Source organism: Cupressus sempervirens, chromosome 3 (assembly GCF_028749045.1).
Source record: "Cupressus sempervirens isolate cs-2001-9-10 chromosome 3, ASM2874904v1, whole genome shotgun sequence".
Lineage (NCBI taxonomy): Eukaryota > Viridiplantae > Streptophyta > Pinopsida > Cupressales > Cupressaceae > Cupressus > Cupressus sempervirens.
This window is the reverse complement of record NC_143120.1, coordinates 726,760,747-726,774,434: the sequence shown is the minus strand read 5'-3', so window position 1 is coordinate 726,774,434 and position 13,688 is coordinate 726,760,747.

Here is a 13,688-nt window from a genome sequence, read left to right as displayed (position 1 = left end):
TCGACAGTGCCCTCTGAATAGGCTAGCTAAGTATATAAGAAGACATCATATACCAGAAAAAATTAATGGATATGTAGAATCTAGTGTTATGAAGAGAGAGAGAGAGAGAGAGAGAGAGAGAGAGAGAGAGAGAGAGAGAGAGAGAGAGAGAGAGAGAGAGACTTAGATGTCATAAATGCTTACTTTGTGAATTTGAGCCCAAATAATTGAAAGATTCTTTGGATAATGAAGATTGGATTTATGCAATGAATAAAGAAATTGAACATATTGAAAAGAACAACACATGGACCCTAGTACATGGACCAAAGAAAAAAAAATGTTATTGGAACAAAATGGGATTTTGGGAATAAGCTAAATGAAAAAGATGAAGTTACAAGGAGAAAGGAAATATTGGTATGCAAAGGATATGCTCAAGAAGAAGGACTTGACTATGGAGAAATATTTTCTCCCATAGAAAGACTAGAAGGATTTAGAACTCCACTTTCATATTTAGCCTACTATAAGGTATATCAAATGGATGTCAAATCTATATTTCTAAATGAGATACTTGAGGAAGAAATGTACATAGAATAGCCTGAATGATTTGTGGATCTAAACAAGAAGAATATGGTATGTAAGTTGAACAAATCTTTATATGGATTCAAACAAGACCCAAGAGCATGGTGTGAAAGATTGCATAGTTACATGGTGAAAATTGGTTTTGTAAGAACAATGACCACAATAATCTATGCTTAAAGACTAATAAGAACATTGAACTATTTTTATTTGAATTTTTTTGTTGATTATAAGTATATTTGGAGGAAAAGAACCATTATGCAAATCATTTGTTGATGAAATAAAGAAGGAATTTGAAATGTGTATGTTTGGTGAAATCAAATTATTTGTTGGCTTAAAAGTATATCAAATGAAGTCTAGGATTTTCATTACTCAGTCAAAACATATCAAGTAGATACTAATTTTTTTTTGAATGGAAGAATCAAGACCAGTGAACACACCTATGTCTTCTAGACATAATTTATCCAAAAATGATGAATTTGCTAATGTAAACCAAATACAATATAGATCAATGATTGGTAAGCTACAATATGTTATTCATAGTAGACATAATATTGCATTAGTTATTGGGATAGTTGCTAGATTTTTAAAAAATCCAAAGGAGAACCACATGATGGTAGTGAAAAGGATATTAAGATACCTATAAGGTACATAAGACTATGGACTATATTACAAGAAGAGTGATAGATTTGAACTAAAGGTATTCACTAACTCTGATTGGGTAGGAAATATTGATGACTGAAAAAAACACTAGTGGTGGTGCATTCTTTTTAGGAAAGTTTCCCAATCAATAGTCAAGGTCGAGTATGTCATAGCTACACTGAACTATTCAAATATTATATGGATCAAGATATTATTGAAAGTAATGAAGGAAGATATTACATATCTAGTGGTTATCTATTGTGATAACACAAGTGCTATCAATATATCAAAGAATCATGTAATGCACACAAAATAAAGCATATTGCTATCAAGTATCATTACTTGAGAGAACTAGTTCAAGACAAAGAAGTGGAGTTAAAATATGTGCACACAAAAGAGAAAAATGCTGATATACTCACTAAAGATTTACCTAAATATGCTTACATGTATATATTAGATGTAAACTAGGGGCAGTTCCTTTAAGAAAATAAGATTAAGGAAAGCTAGTGGTATGCATCAAATGAGTTGATCGGAATATCTTACACATTGATGCCGACTATTCTACTTTAGGAAGAGACTAATGTAGTAATGAAGAAGAAGAATAGAATAACAAATCACTCATAAACAGATGAGAAATGAAGAAGTCCACCCTAACATACAATTATCTACATAATCAAGATATATTTGTGAACTGAAAGAGATAGTTTCTTTGGCATTGTTGTCAAAGAGGGAGAAAAGAAGTGAGACATCAAGAAGAAGAAAATACATAATTAGAACAAAGAGGGGTAAACATGTGGAATACTAAAAGAGGGAGTGGAAACTTATAGGGATTTTCTAAGATGAGTTTCTGTTGCTTGGATAAAAATTAGAATGAAACTAAGGATATTGGTTACTTGTAAAAGTTAAATCTTTTAGATTGTATGGTAACTAAAGAGGGAGATTGTATTCATAAAATGTTTAACATGTCATCAATGCCAAAGAGGGAGATTGTTAGAAACTAGAATTGAAACAATTGTTTGTTGTCATTGATGTCAAATCCACTGATGAGACATTTTTCTATCTGATCTAAATGTCATATCTATTTGATTAATGAAAAGGATTTGAGAAGTTTCTCATAAAAAAAGCTCCTAGAGGAATGTTGAGTTATGAAAAGAAAGATTATACGAGCATTTGATCAGTTAGACTTTGACAAGATAATTTTATTATTTACATTTACAAATGGAAAATATAGTGATTTTCAAGACTTGAAGACATGAGAAGAGTTTGAAAGAATGTATAGGCTTGACTGTGGAACACAAAAAAATATTAAGGAACTTGAAGTTCATGCTGAGGGATGCTTGTGTTGACCAACCACCATAACATAGCAAGTCGAGTGCTAGTCCAAGCCAAGTGAAACTTAGTGTTGACCAAGTGTCAATATCAACCAAGTATTAGCATAAGTGTTGAGAAAAAAATTTAGTGATGACCAGTGATCTAGTGATGACTGAGTGTTAGAATTGAGTGTTGAGTGAGTGACATCATTAAGAATGATTATGAGAAATTTTGATTTCAAGATGACTTAGTTGATTTCTTTGGATATGGAAAGTGTGTTGAAGATGAGGATTGATGTGTTTGACCATTTAATTTTTAAAAAGGATTAGGTAAATAAACAAATGGATGAATTCCATGAGATGTTTGTAAAAAAGAGAAGGGAATGAATGGATATAATGAATCTGATAGATTTGATTCCAAACCCTAAGATCTATGGTGATTGTGAAAAATAATGAATGACTAAAATTATATATTTAAGGAGGTAAATGTGTGAACTATGTGTAAGTGTGAGTTAGAATGTGAATGTGGAAGTGGATACGTGCATGAGAGACACTTTTAGAATAGTCAAGTTATGTGCAAAGGATGATCAAAGAGTGATCAAGAGTATTCAAGTATAGAGATTGTATGTGCCTGAGAAACAATTCTAGTGAGATGGAACAAAGTTGTTAAGGTTGATAAGAGAATCCAAGAAGAAGGATTAAGTTTGATATGAAGGAGAAGAGTGATTTCTTGAAGGGATGTCAAGTGAATCGATGACAAAGATGACAATGAGGGCTTATCAGGAAATGAACACATGAATAGAACAAAGATCTTGAAACTAAAAAGTGAGTTGTATTCATATAGAGCAAACCCTAATATTACTTTCTAATCATTATAAATAGTATATATTGAAATCCTTTAGTCAAGGTTGACCTAATAGTCATGGGGACCTAACAGTCTGTGTAAATCCTTTAACTAGGTGACATTCTAATGGAATGTTCTAAAATCCTCTAACAATGCCACTTCTAACTGTATATGATACTTTAGTATGTTAGAAACACTAAATTAAAACAATCAAAAGCATTTGCATACTAATTTAACATAACTTCATGAGAGACAAAGTGAAGTCCTCAAATGAGAATATGAGCCATGGATAGGTTCTCTCAATGAGGATGATCACTTGATGTAGAGGTGTGTCTAATAGCCAAGATGGCTTGATTATGTATGTATGCTCAAATGTTCAAGTGGGCTTCAATGGAGGATTTTTGATAGATTTTGGTGAATGGATTTAATGTAAAAATGGCTTCTCAAAATGGCATTATGGCTTTACTTTCTAGATTGTGTTAAAATGGCTTGGGAGAGGATTCCTTAAATAGGCAAAGGGCTTGAGGGATCAAAGGCTAGGATGCAAGGATGGGAGAAAGCTTATGGAAGGTTTAGATTGAATGAGAGGAGAGCACATGGATTGTACTTCCTTACAGTCAATCAAAAAGTGACACATGTCACAGGGTTATTGGTTAGAGCAAGAGGGGTTGAGGGGTCAACAAAGGAGGCTCAAAGCTCATAAAGACCCTCATAATGGCTTGTAAGAGCAATGAATGGGCTTGTAAGAGTTATTTATGGCTTTGTGGGCTTCATAAAGTTTTATGGTTGGGATATTTGTGAGAGAGTTGAGATATTTTGACTTGGGTTGGATTAAGAAAGTCTTAAGCTTGACTTAGGAATGTGCAAATGATTAAAGCTTGGATTAGGCCTGGGTTAAGATTAGATTAGGGATGTTAGAGATGGGCAAGTGGATGGCATTTAATGAGGGTGGGTGAAGGAGGAGATATTTGTTGGCTTTGGCTTGGGTTAGCAAGTCTTAACCCATGTTTAGGGAATGTGACAAGGTTAGGGGGGGGGGGATTAGGATTAGGGTCAAAGATAAGGATTGACATCTTCTAGAAGAGCCTAGACTTTGGATGAGGATGAAGACTTTCTAGAAGAGTCTAAAAACTTCCTAGGATGAGGATAAATAAGGTTTTTAGGAAATAAATAAAGTTTTATTTATTTCAAGGGTTTGGGTTGAGGAGATATTTATTAAAATATTTTTAATAAACATGAGGATTAATATTTAATCTTAATTAAATATTTTGAGTTGGGATTAGGGATAGGAAATGATGGGATTAGCCTTTAATGAAAATTAAAGAAGGATTAGAAGATTTTGGAAGAGGTTAGTGGTCTTAAGAAAATTGGCCAAGTTCTGGGCAAAAAAAAAATAAATTATTTATTTTGGGATTTTTGGTCAATTTATTAATTAAATAATTAATAAATAAGGAAATAATGTTTAAATAAGATTTAAACATTTTTGGGAGGGATTCCTTAATTAAATATTTTTAATTAAGATAAAGGGATTTAATTGCATAAAAATATATTAATTAATTAATTAATGTTGATGTTATCAGGGACTTTTTTTAGAAAATAAAAATATTTTATTTTCTAAAAGATTTTTAGGTGTCTACATTTTGCCCCTCTTTGATGTGATGTCGCAAGTGGCATGGCATCAAAGATAAGAAAATAAGATGCCCAAGGCTAGAGCAGAAGAGGAGGGAATGGACTGCAAGATGCCACCTCAAGAAGGTGGCGGGGAGAGAAAATGAGGCTCGACGACTTCTTGAAAAGTACAAGAATCTTGGTGGGTGGGAGGACAAAGAGTGGCTTAAGAGAAGAGGTTTAGTTAGCTCAAACTCTCACTATGGGAGAATGATAAAGGAGAATCAGATGGACAAGAGGAAGAGGGCTTAAGACTTTAGGGAAGGTGGAGGATGAAGGAGCAGAGTGCTATAAAAAGGAATCCAGGATAGGGTGAAGGATGAGGGGATTATAAAGTTGATGCAACATGATTTGAAAGAGTCAGATTGGTGGAAGATGGGTTTCAGAGATCCCTAGGACTAGGATTGTGGATCTCGAAAGATGAGGCTTGGTGGATTGATTAGATTGGTGGATCCCTAAGACTAGGATTGTGGATCTCTAAAGCTAAGAGTGATGATTGATTCTGAGAGATACAGTTGCAAAATTTGGGGTAGGAGAGATGGATGCTGGATATGGATGGGGGATAATGGAGATGAAGGAAATCCATTGAAGCTTTTTGAGCAAGGGGATACTTCAAAGAGAAGTACCACCATGTAGTTGAGCACTAGATTTTCTATAGGACTGTTGGTTAATTGCCAAGCGTACCAAGAACATCAAGGCTTTTTCACCAACTATCGAGAGGACTGACGGACTGACTCAAAACACACAAGGATTGCCCTAGCATCACACATGAAACCTAGAGGAAATAGCATGGAACTAACACTGGGTAACTCGCAAGCAAAAAAGAAACAAACGAAAGACTTGATCAAAATTGCATGCTTAGAGTGCCCCATTCACAACATACCATGATATGGAAGATAGTGGCAACCTTGAGGAGGGAAAAAAAGATTTCTTGGAAAAGATACTTCAAGACCCAAAAGGGAAGATTCCAAATCAAAAGAAAGCGAAAACCCAAAAGAGAATTGTTTGCCAATGAGATGGGTAGGATGAGGTACTAACGGACAAAGATCAGACATGAGGAAAGCTATATCCTATAAGGATCTATCAGAGAGCACCTAAGCTGGTGGATTTGGATGAGTGATGCACTTGGCAAGCTGAATTGAGAAGGATAACACTTTGATGATAGGAGATCTAGCTAAACGATGCATTGGAATAGCTAACCAAGATTTGTGTGATGTGTGCAAGATGTTGATCAAGGATGAACTGACACAAAAGCTAGATAGATACAATGGTACTAAGCTAAAGAGGATGTACAAGCTAACAGACCAAGACATGTTACAAATGTACAAGGTTGTTCATGTTTTGGTTTTGTGAGATAGAAATATTTGTGAAGGGTGGGATGTCTATAATAGTTGATAGGCGGATAGGTAGATGGTTTGCGAAAAGCTTAAGTGAAAATGGGATTCTTTGTGTGCATGTGATAGGATACAAACTAGGATACAAGCTTTGGTATATAATACAAGCTGGAATATGGTCCAAGCTGTACAAGAGGTATTTACAAGCTTCATTAGATTTTGGATATTTGGTTGGAACACCAAGGGAACAAGTAGGTGTTTTATGGGATGGTGGGTGAATGGATGAGGGATAGGATAGTGATAGATAATGGATTAGTCTTAGTACACAAGGTGCCTAAATTACCAGGTTTTCACCAAGGTACCTATCCAAGGCGCTTGAATTGCCAAGTTTTCACCATTGGACGCTTATTTCTCTTTACTATTTATTTGTATTTTTCAAAATCTGGGTATACCAAGGATCTTCAAGCATAGAACTTCTTGAGATGAATGATGTTAGTAGGATCATTCAAGAGTTCTCCTTTCGGTGTAGATAGCTAACAGGCTCCAGACCCAAAGGAGGTAGTGACAACATAAGGACCAAGCCATGTAGGTTCAAACTTGCCTTTCTTTACTCGATCAGCTTGGACATTCAATATTTCTTTGAGGACCATATTGCCTAGCTAAAAGAGTCATGGAAGCACCTTCTTGGTTAAATTCCTTTTGAGACAAGTTTGATAGACTGTGAGATGATCATAGGCTTGTTGTTGCTTCTTGTCTAAGAGATCTAGCTAGGTGAGCTGAGCTACTCTGTATTCTTCATCTGATATTTTCCCTTGCAAAGATATGCACAAGGAGGGAAGTTCAACCTCTATGGGTAGTACTACTTTGGCACCATAGACTAAGGAGTATGGAGTTGTGCCTGTGGGTGTACAAAAGGAAGTGCGATAGGCCCATAGGGCTGAATTTATTTGTAGGTGCAAATCGCAGCCAAAATCATTGACAACTTTCTTTAGGATTTTGTTAGTTGCCTCTGCCTGGTCATTACCTTGTGGGAAATATGGGCTAGAAAAGAAATGATAGATGTGGATGGGATGCTGAAGCAGTAAACAATGTGGTACAAGATGAACGTGGAGACCTGAACTCCTATAGCTAAGACTAGGGGGACTACTTCCACCCATTTAGTGAAATAGTCTGTAGCTGTTATTATCCATTTATGTCCATCAGATGAGAGAGGTGTGATAGTTCCAACTAGATCAAGGCCCCAACAAGTGAAAGACCAAGGTGGTGCAATAGGCTATAGATCCTATGCTGGAGTGTGCACAAGATTTGTGTGCTGCTGACATGGGAGACACTTTCTGACAAAGTCACATGAGTCTTCTTCAATGGTAGGACAATAGTAGCATACTCTGAGGATTTGTCATGCGAGGACAATACCACTCGTGTGGGCACTGCAAAGTCCAGAGTGTACTTCTTTTAACACCATCGTGGCCTCATTTTCATCAAAACATCAAGAGAGAGTATCACGATAACCTCGACGATATAGGGTATTGGCTATGATAACATAGAAAGATGATTTTCGGATGATGTTTTGGCATTGGGTACGTGTAAGGTGAGGAGAGATGATACCATCTTTAAGGTAAGTGTGAATCTCATGGTACCAAGGGGATTGGGGACCAACCAAGATACAAACACAGTTTGAGTCATCATTCGCATAAGCTGGTGTGAGGAGCTTCTCGACTAAAAACCCATACTGCGCAAACCCTTGGGGAATTTCCAAGAGCAAGCCGATAGTATCCATAGCATCTACTCCTTTGTTCTGCATTCAAGGCACTTGTGTAAACTGAAGCTTTGTAAAATGCTAGGTTAGCTGATCAACTAGCTCTTTGTAGGGTAATAGCTTTTCATCTTTGGTTTGATATTCACTCAGGGCTTGCTTGATGATGAGCTGAGAATTGCCAAAGATTTGTAACTTAGTGATGTTCCATTCTACAACTATCTTTAATCTTGCTATGAGAGCCTCATATTCAGCTATATTATTGGTGCTAGGGAATTGTAGCTTGAAGGCTTTTGGAATGTAATCTCCTTGAGGTGTGACCAACAATATTCCTGCCCCTGATCCATGAGATGTATATGAGCCATCAAAATAAAGTCTCCATGGGGGCTATTCTTCAATTAGATAGATATGCTCATTTGGAAATTCTGTGATCAAAGGATATGTATCTACTAGAGGTGCATCAGCTAGGTGATCTGCTATAGCTTGCCCTTTGATTGCCTTTCTATCTACATACTAGATGTCAAATTTGCTAAGGAGCATAACACATTTTACCAAATGGCCTATAAGTGTTGTTCTGGAGAGCATATACTTGAGAGGGTCGATCTTGGAGACTAGTTGGATTTTATGACTTAGCATGTAGTGGTGAATCTTTTGAGTTGAGAAAACAACTACCAAACAAGCTTTTTCCATAGGACTATAATTGAGTTCATAACAAACTAGGGTTCTACTGATGTAGTAGATGGCTCTTTCTCTACCGTAGTCATCGAGCTGTACTAGAAGTGGCCCTAGAGTAGTAGGCGTTGCTGATATGTACAAGATCAAGGGACGACCAGGAACTGGTGGAACCAAGATAGGGGGATTGATGAGATACTACTTGAGATGATCAAGGTTGCATTGACATAAAGCATCCCACTTGAAGTTTTCATCCTTCTTCAGTAAATGTGAAAATGGCGTACACTTATTTGCAAGCTGGGAGATGAAGTGTCGAACGGATTGAAGCTTTCCCTGAAGAGTGCGAAGATGTCACAATATCTGGGGGGAGGCATGTCTAAGATAGCCTTGACCTTATTAGGGTCAATTTCTATACCTTGTTTAGAAACTATAAAGCCTAGAAGCTTGCCAGATGTGACCCCAAAGACACATTTCTTTGGATTCAGTATGAGATGATATTTGGCTAACCTATCAAAGACTTTCTCCAAGTTAGCAAGATGATCCATGAAGGTGTGAGATTTAACCAAGATATCATCCACATAATCCTCCAAAATGCTATGGATAAGATCATGGAAAATGGCTGTCATAGCTCTTTGATAGGTAGCCCCAGCATTCTTTAGGCCAAAAGGCATCATGCTATAGCAAAAGGTTCCCCAAGGGGTAGTGAATGTTGTCTTATGCTGATCCTCTTCTGCAATCTTGATTTGATTATACCCTGGAAAATCCATCCATGAGGGACATAATTTCATGTCCAACTGTAAGGTCTACAATCATATCTATGTTGGGTAAGGGAAAATTATCTTTTGGAGAAGCTTTGTTAAGATCTTTGAAATCAGTGCAGATTCTAATTTCATCAAAAGGCTTAGTAACGAGGACCATGTTGGAGATCCACTTTGAGTAGTTGATAGGTTGGATAACCTTAGCAGATAACATTCTTTCTAATTTAGCTTTGACCAGTAATGCCACCTTGGGGTGCATTTTTCTAAGCTTTTTTCTGACGAGCTGGATCTTTGGATCGACTGCAAGATGATGAAATACAAGCTTTGGATCTAGTCCTAGCATATCCTGATATGACCATGCAAATTGGCCAATGTTCTCTCTTAAAACCTCAAAGAGGAGGTTAGCTTGGTCTTGTGATAGGGATGCAACAATATTAACAAGTCTTGGGATCTCTGAAGAACCAATGTTGACTTCTCTAGTATCCTCAATTAGAATAGAAGACAACTCTAATCGATTATCTTGAGGAGGCAATGCTAAATCCTCATTTTTTGCTTGTGACTCTGGATTTTCTTGCTGAGGGATTCTCTTCGCTGCCTTAGCTAGTCCCAAATTCACCTTAGTTCTAGTTTTGGGTGTATCAGAACTAGGTTAGGGATTTTCTCCAAAATACCTCTTGGGATCTAGCTTATAGATATGGATAGAATATGACTTTGTTTCCTTGTGAGGAGTTTCGGCTCCAATGAATCTCAGAAGCACTTCCTCTGATGTGAACTCATCAATGTGTATGATGCTTGGTTGGTCCCAATCTATGAGTTGTGGATGGGCGAGTGGTAGGTCAATAAAATGGATGGATAGTTCTTGGAGAATAGAGTCTCCAAGGAAGATTTAGTCTGGGATATCATTGTAGTCTCTCTTTTCAAATTCCTCAAGAATGTCTTCAATTTTGACAAGGTCACAGTGAATGTTTGAAAAAGTGTGACCATTCTCACTGGTGCCCCCAGTTGTGGGTATGCCAAAGCCAAGACCTGACTTCGATTCCCACTTGTGTGCGTCGATGGGAAATGAATGCCTCTTTCTTCTGGTCCTAGACAACCACCTTGATAGTTCCATTTGTCAGTGATGAGCTTATATTCTTGGGGATACTTTTGGCTGAAGTGATCAAGGCGTGCTTGATTTCTTGGAGGTGCATCCTTATATAAGCAATTGTTGATATCTGGAGTGAGCTCCTCATGAAGAGGGATTTTGGAGGATACTAAGGTTGTTGGGCCAAGTTGTTTGTATCAAGGAGGTGGAATCTCCTTAGCTTTGTGATATTTTGATCGTCCATGGGCATTTGGATCAAGTGGGAGTGCCCCGACAGCAAATGTGTCTGACAGACTATACTCTCCACAGCCTTTGTTATTAATCTTCATGGTAGACAAGGTGGAGGTGAGGATGGTTTTTGGGTCATTACAAGTGTGGGATGAGCTAGCGATGTCTATGCCGATATCAATTACAGGGCAATGGTTTGTATATGAAGCTTCAATCACATTATAGTAAGCAAAGGGTTCTAGATCGGCATGGATGGTTACCTCAGTGCCCTGATGTGGAAATTTGGTGCACTGATGGTAAGTGGATGGAATAAATTTTATGGCATGAATCCATGGGAAATAGAGGAGGATGTTAAATGGTAGGTTTAGATCAATAACATGGCAGAGTGTTTCTTGGATGACTAGCCCAACCTTGATTGGCAGCAAAATAGTTCCTTCTATGGTTCTTTCCAAGTTGTCATAAGCTTTGATGGTGATAACCTCACTGATGATATCTACCTCAGTATACATATCTTATTTTATGAATTTTAGGGTGCAAATATTCAAGGCTGATCCATTATCTATCATTACTCTTTTTATAGAAAAATTGGATACCATGATGGCTATGTGAAGCGCAAGGGTGTGATCTGGCTCGACCACAGATATGTCAGTGGGTTTGAATGATAGGGCACATGAGGAGGATAGGTGTCCAATGAGATTACAAAAATCAGTAGCATTGATATCTGAAGGGACGCGAGATTCTATGAGAGCACTGTCAAGGATGTTTTTGTACATTGGACTAGTGCAGAGAAGGTCTAAAATGGAGATTTAGGCTGGCATGTTCCCGACGTGTTCCAAGATATTGTATTGGCTTTTGGACGAAGCTGATGATACTGCTAGGGTTGATAGTGCTAATGGGACTGATGGGGCTGCGATGTTCAATCGTGCTCTTCTGGTGGTGATTGCACACTCATTGTTTGGGAATTGGATATTGATAATATTGACAGAAGGCTCCTTTTTAGATATACAATCGATGAGGCTACCATAGTCTATGTAGGATGAAGTGTGGTCATTGTTCTTCCCACGCTGTTGGTTTGGCTGGCAGTTGTTGTTTTTGGTTTGGATAGATGCTTTTCCAAGATTTTGGTTGTTGTGAGGAGGAAAAGCATTTTGATAGATCTGTAAGCCTGCATTGGGAGAGGTTTGGGCACCAATGGTGATTTCTTTCCAGTCAATGAGGTCCTACACATAATCTTTCAGTTTCATGCATCTGAGCGTGGTGTGACCTTTTACCCTATGAAATTTGTATTACTCATTGTCTTTGTACCATGTAGCTTTGGATTGGCTTGAGTCAATTTGTTGGGTAGGAGGAAATTTGATGAGGTTTTCCTTAGTCAATTTCTCAAAAATGACATCCAATGGCTTACCAAGGGGTGTATAGTTTCTAGGTGCAGGTTGGAACTTAGGCTTTGGTCCTGCAGCTACATTGATGGCATTCGCTTGATTTGTAGACCCTTGAAAGTTGGGTCTTGGATTGTGGCTTTAATAGCTTTGGTGATTCTGTTGTTGGTAGTTGATAGCTTGTTGATTTTTTGATTGATACGGTGGGTTGGACTAATTTTGGGAAGGACCAACAATATTCACATGTCTCGTATCAGTAACCCCATCTGTTGCAACGTGCTTGTTTTTGTTCCAATACCTAGACTTGTCATTTGAATGTGTTTGATTTTGGTTGGCTTCCTTGTAAATCTTGACCACACTATCTTTAATGAGTCCTTTCTCAAGGATCATTCCTTTCTCTTTGATATCTTTGTAGGTCTACAAATAGTTCATGGTCATGTGGTGACCCAAGCTAGGATGGGCATTATCAAAAAACATTTTCACCAAATGGTGCTCTGGCAAGGTGCAAGATATGTGGATGGTAAGGGTTTGCCATCTTTACAGATATTTGGGAAGGCTTTCTCCACCTTTTTGCTTATTGTGGACAAGATCAACTACTGATAGTTCTGTTTCGACAAGATGGGCATATTGGGCTACAAATGCCTCAGACAATTTAGCAAAGTTTTTAATTGTTCCATATGGGATTCTATAAAACCATTCAAGAGCTGGTTCGGCCAAGCTTTTGGGAAAGAGATGCAAGAGGAAGACATCATCATATGCCACTTCTTGGCAGTGCATGTAAAATTCTTTGATATGTGTGACAGGGTCTCCTTTTCCTCTAAATTTGTCAAACTTGGGTATCTCAAAGTGTTTGGGAAATGGTGTCATGGTAATGGTTCTGTCAAATGGCTAAGGACACACATTCTCAAACTTGAAGGTTTTTGGATCATTTCACTCTTGAATGCTCTTCAAAGCTATCTTCATGGCTTCCCATTCTAAATTAATGGGTGATGGTTGGGGTGCCCCCAATGTAGGAGTACCCTAAGGTAGGTATGTGCTAGATGGGGCAATAGAATATGGATGGCTTTGAGGTATGGGCTAGTAGGGATTGTACATGTCTTGGAAAACTGAATGGTGGATGATGGGTTGCTGAGGTGGAGGTAGCACATATTGCTGCATGTGTTGTGAGGCTTGCTGTTGATATTGGACTTGAGGTTGGGATTGAGGAACATAAGCTGGCTATGGGATAAATGGATTGCTTCGTGGAGGTAAGGTATAAGATGGTTGTTGCTCAAGGGGAGCGATGTTGTTTGATCCAAATGATACGGTTCCATTGTTTCTTTCTTCTTCTTGGCTAAGCGAGTGACATGTGGCATGAAAATGTTCCTAGGGATGAGATGCAACAATGCTGATGGATGCAAAGGGGGAAGGCTTTTCTATGCAAATGATTTCCTAGGTTGAGGCAAAGTTATATGAAAAACC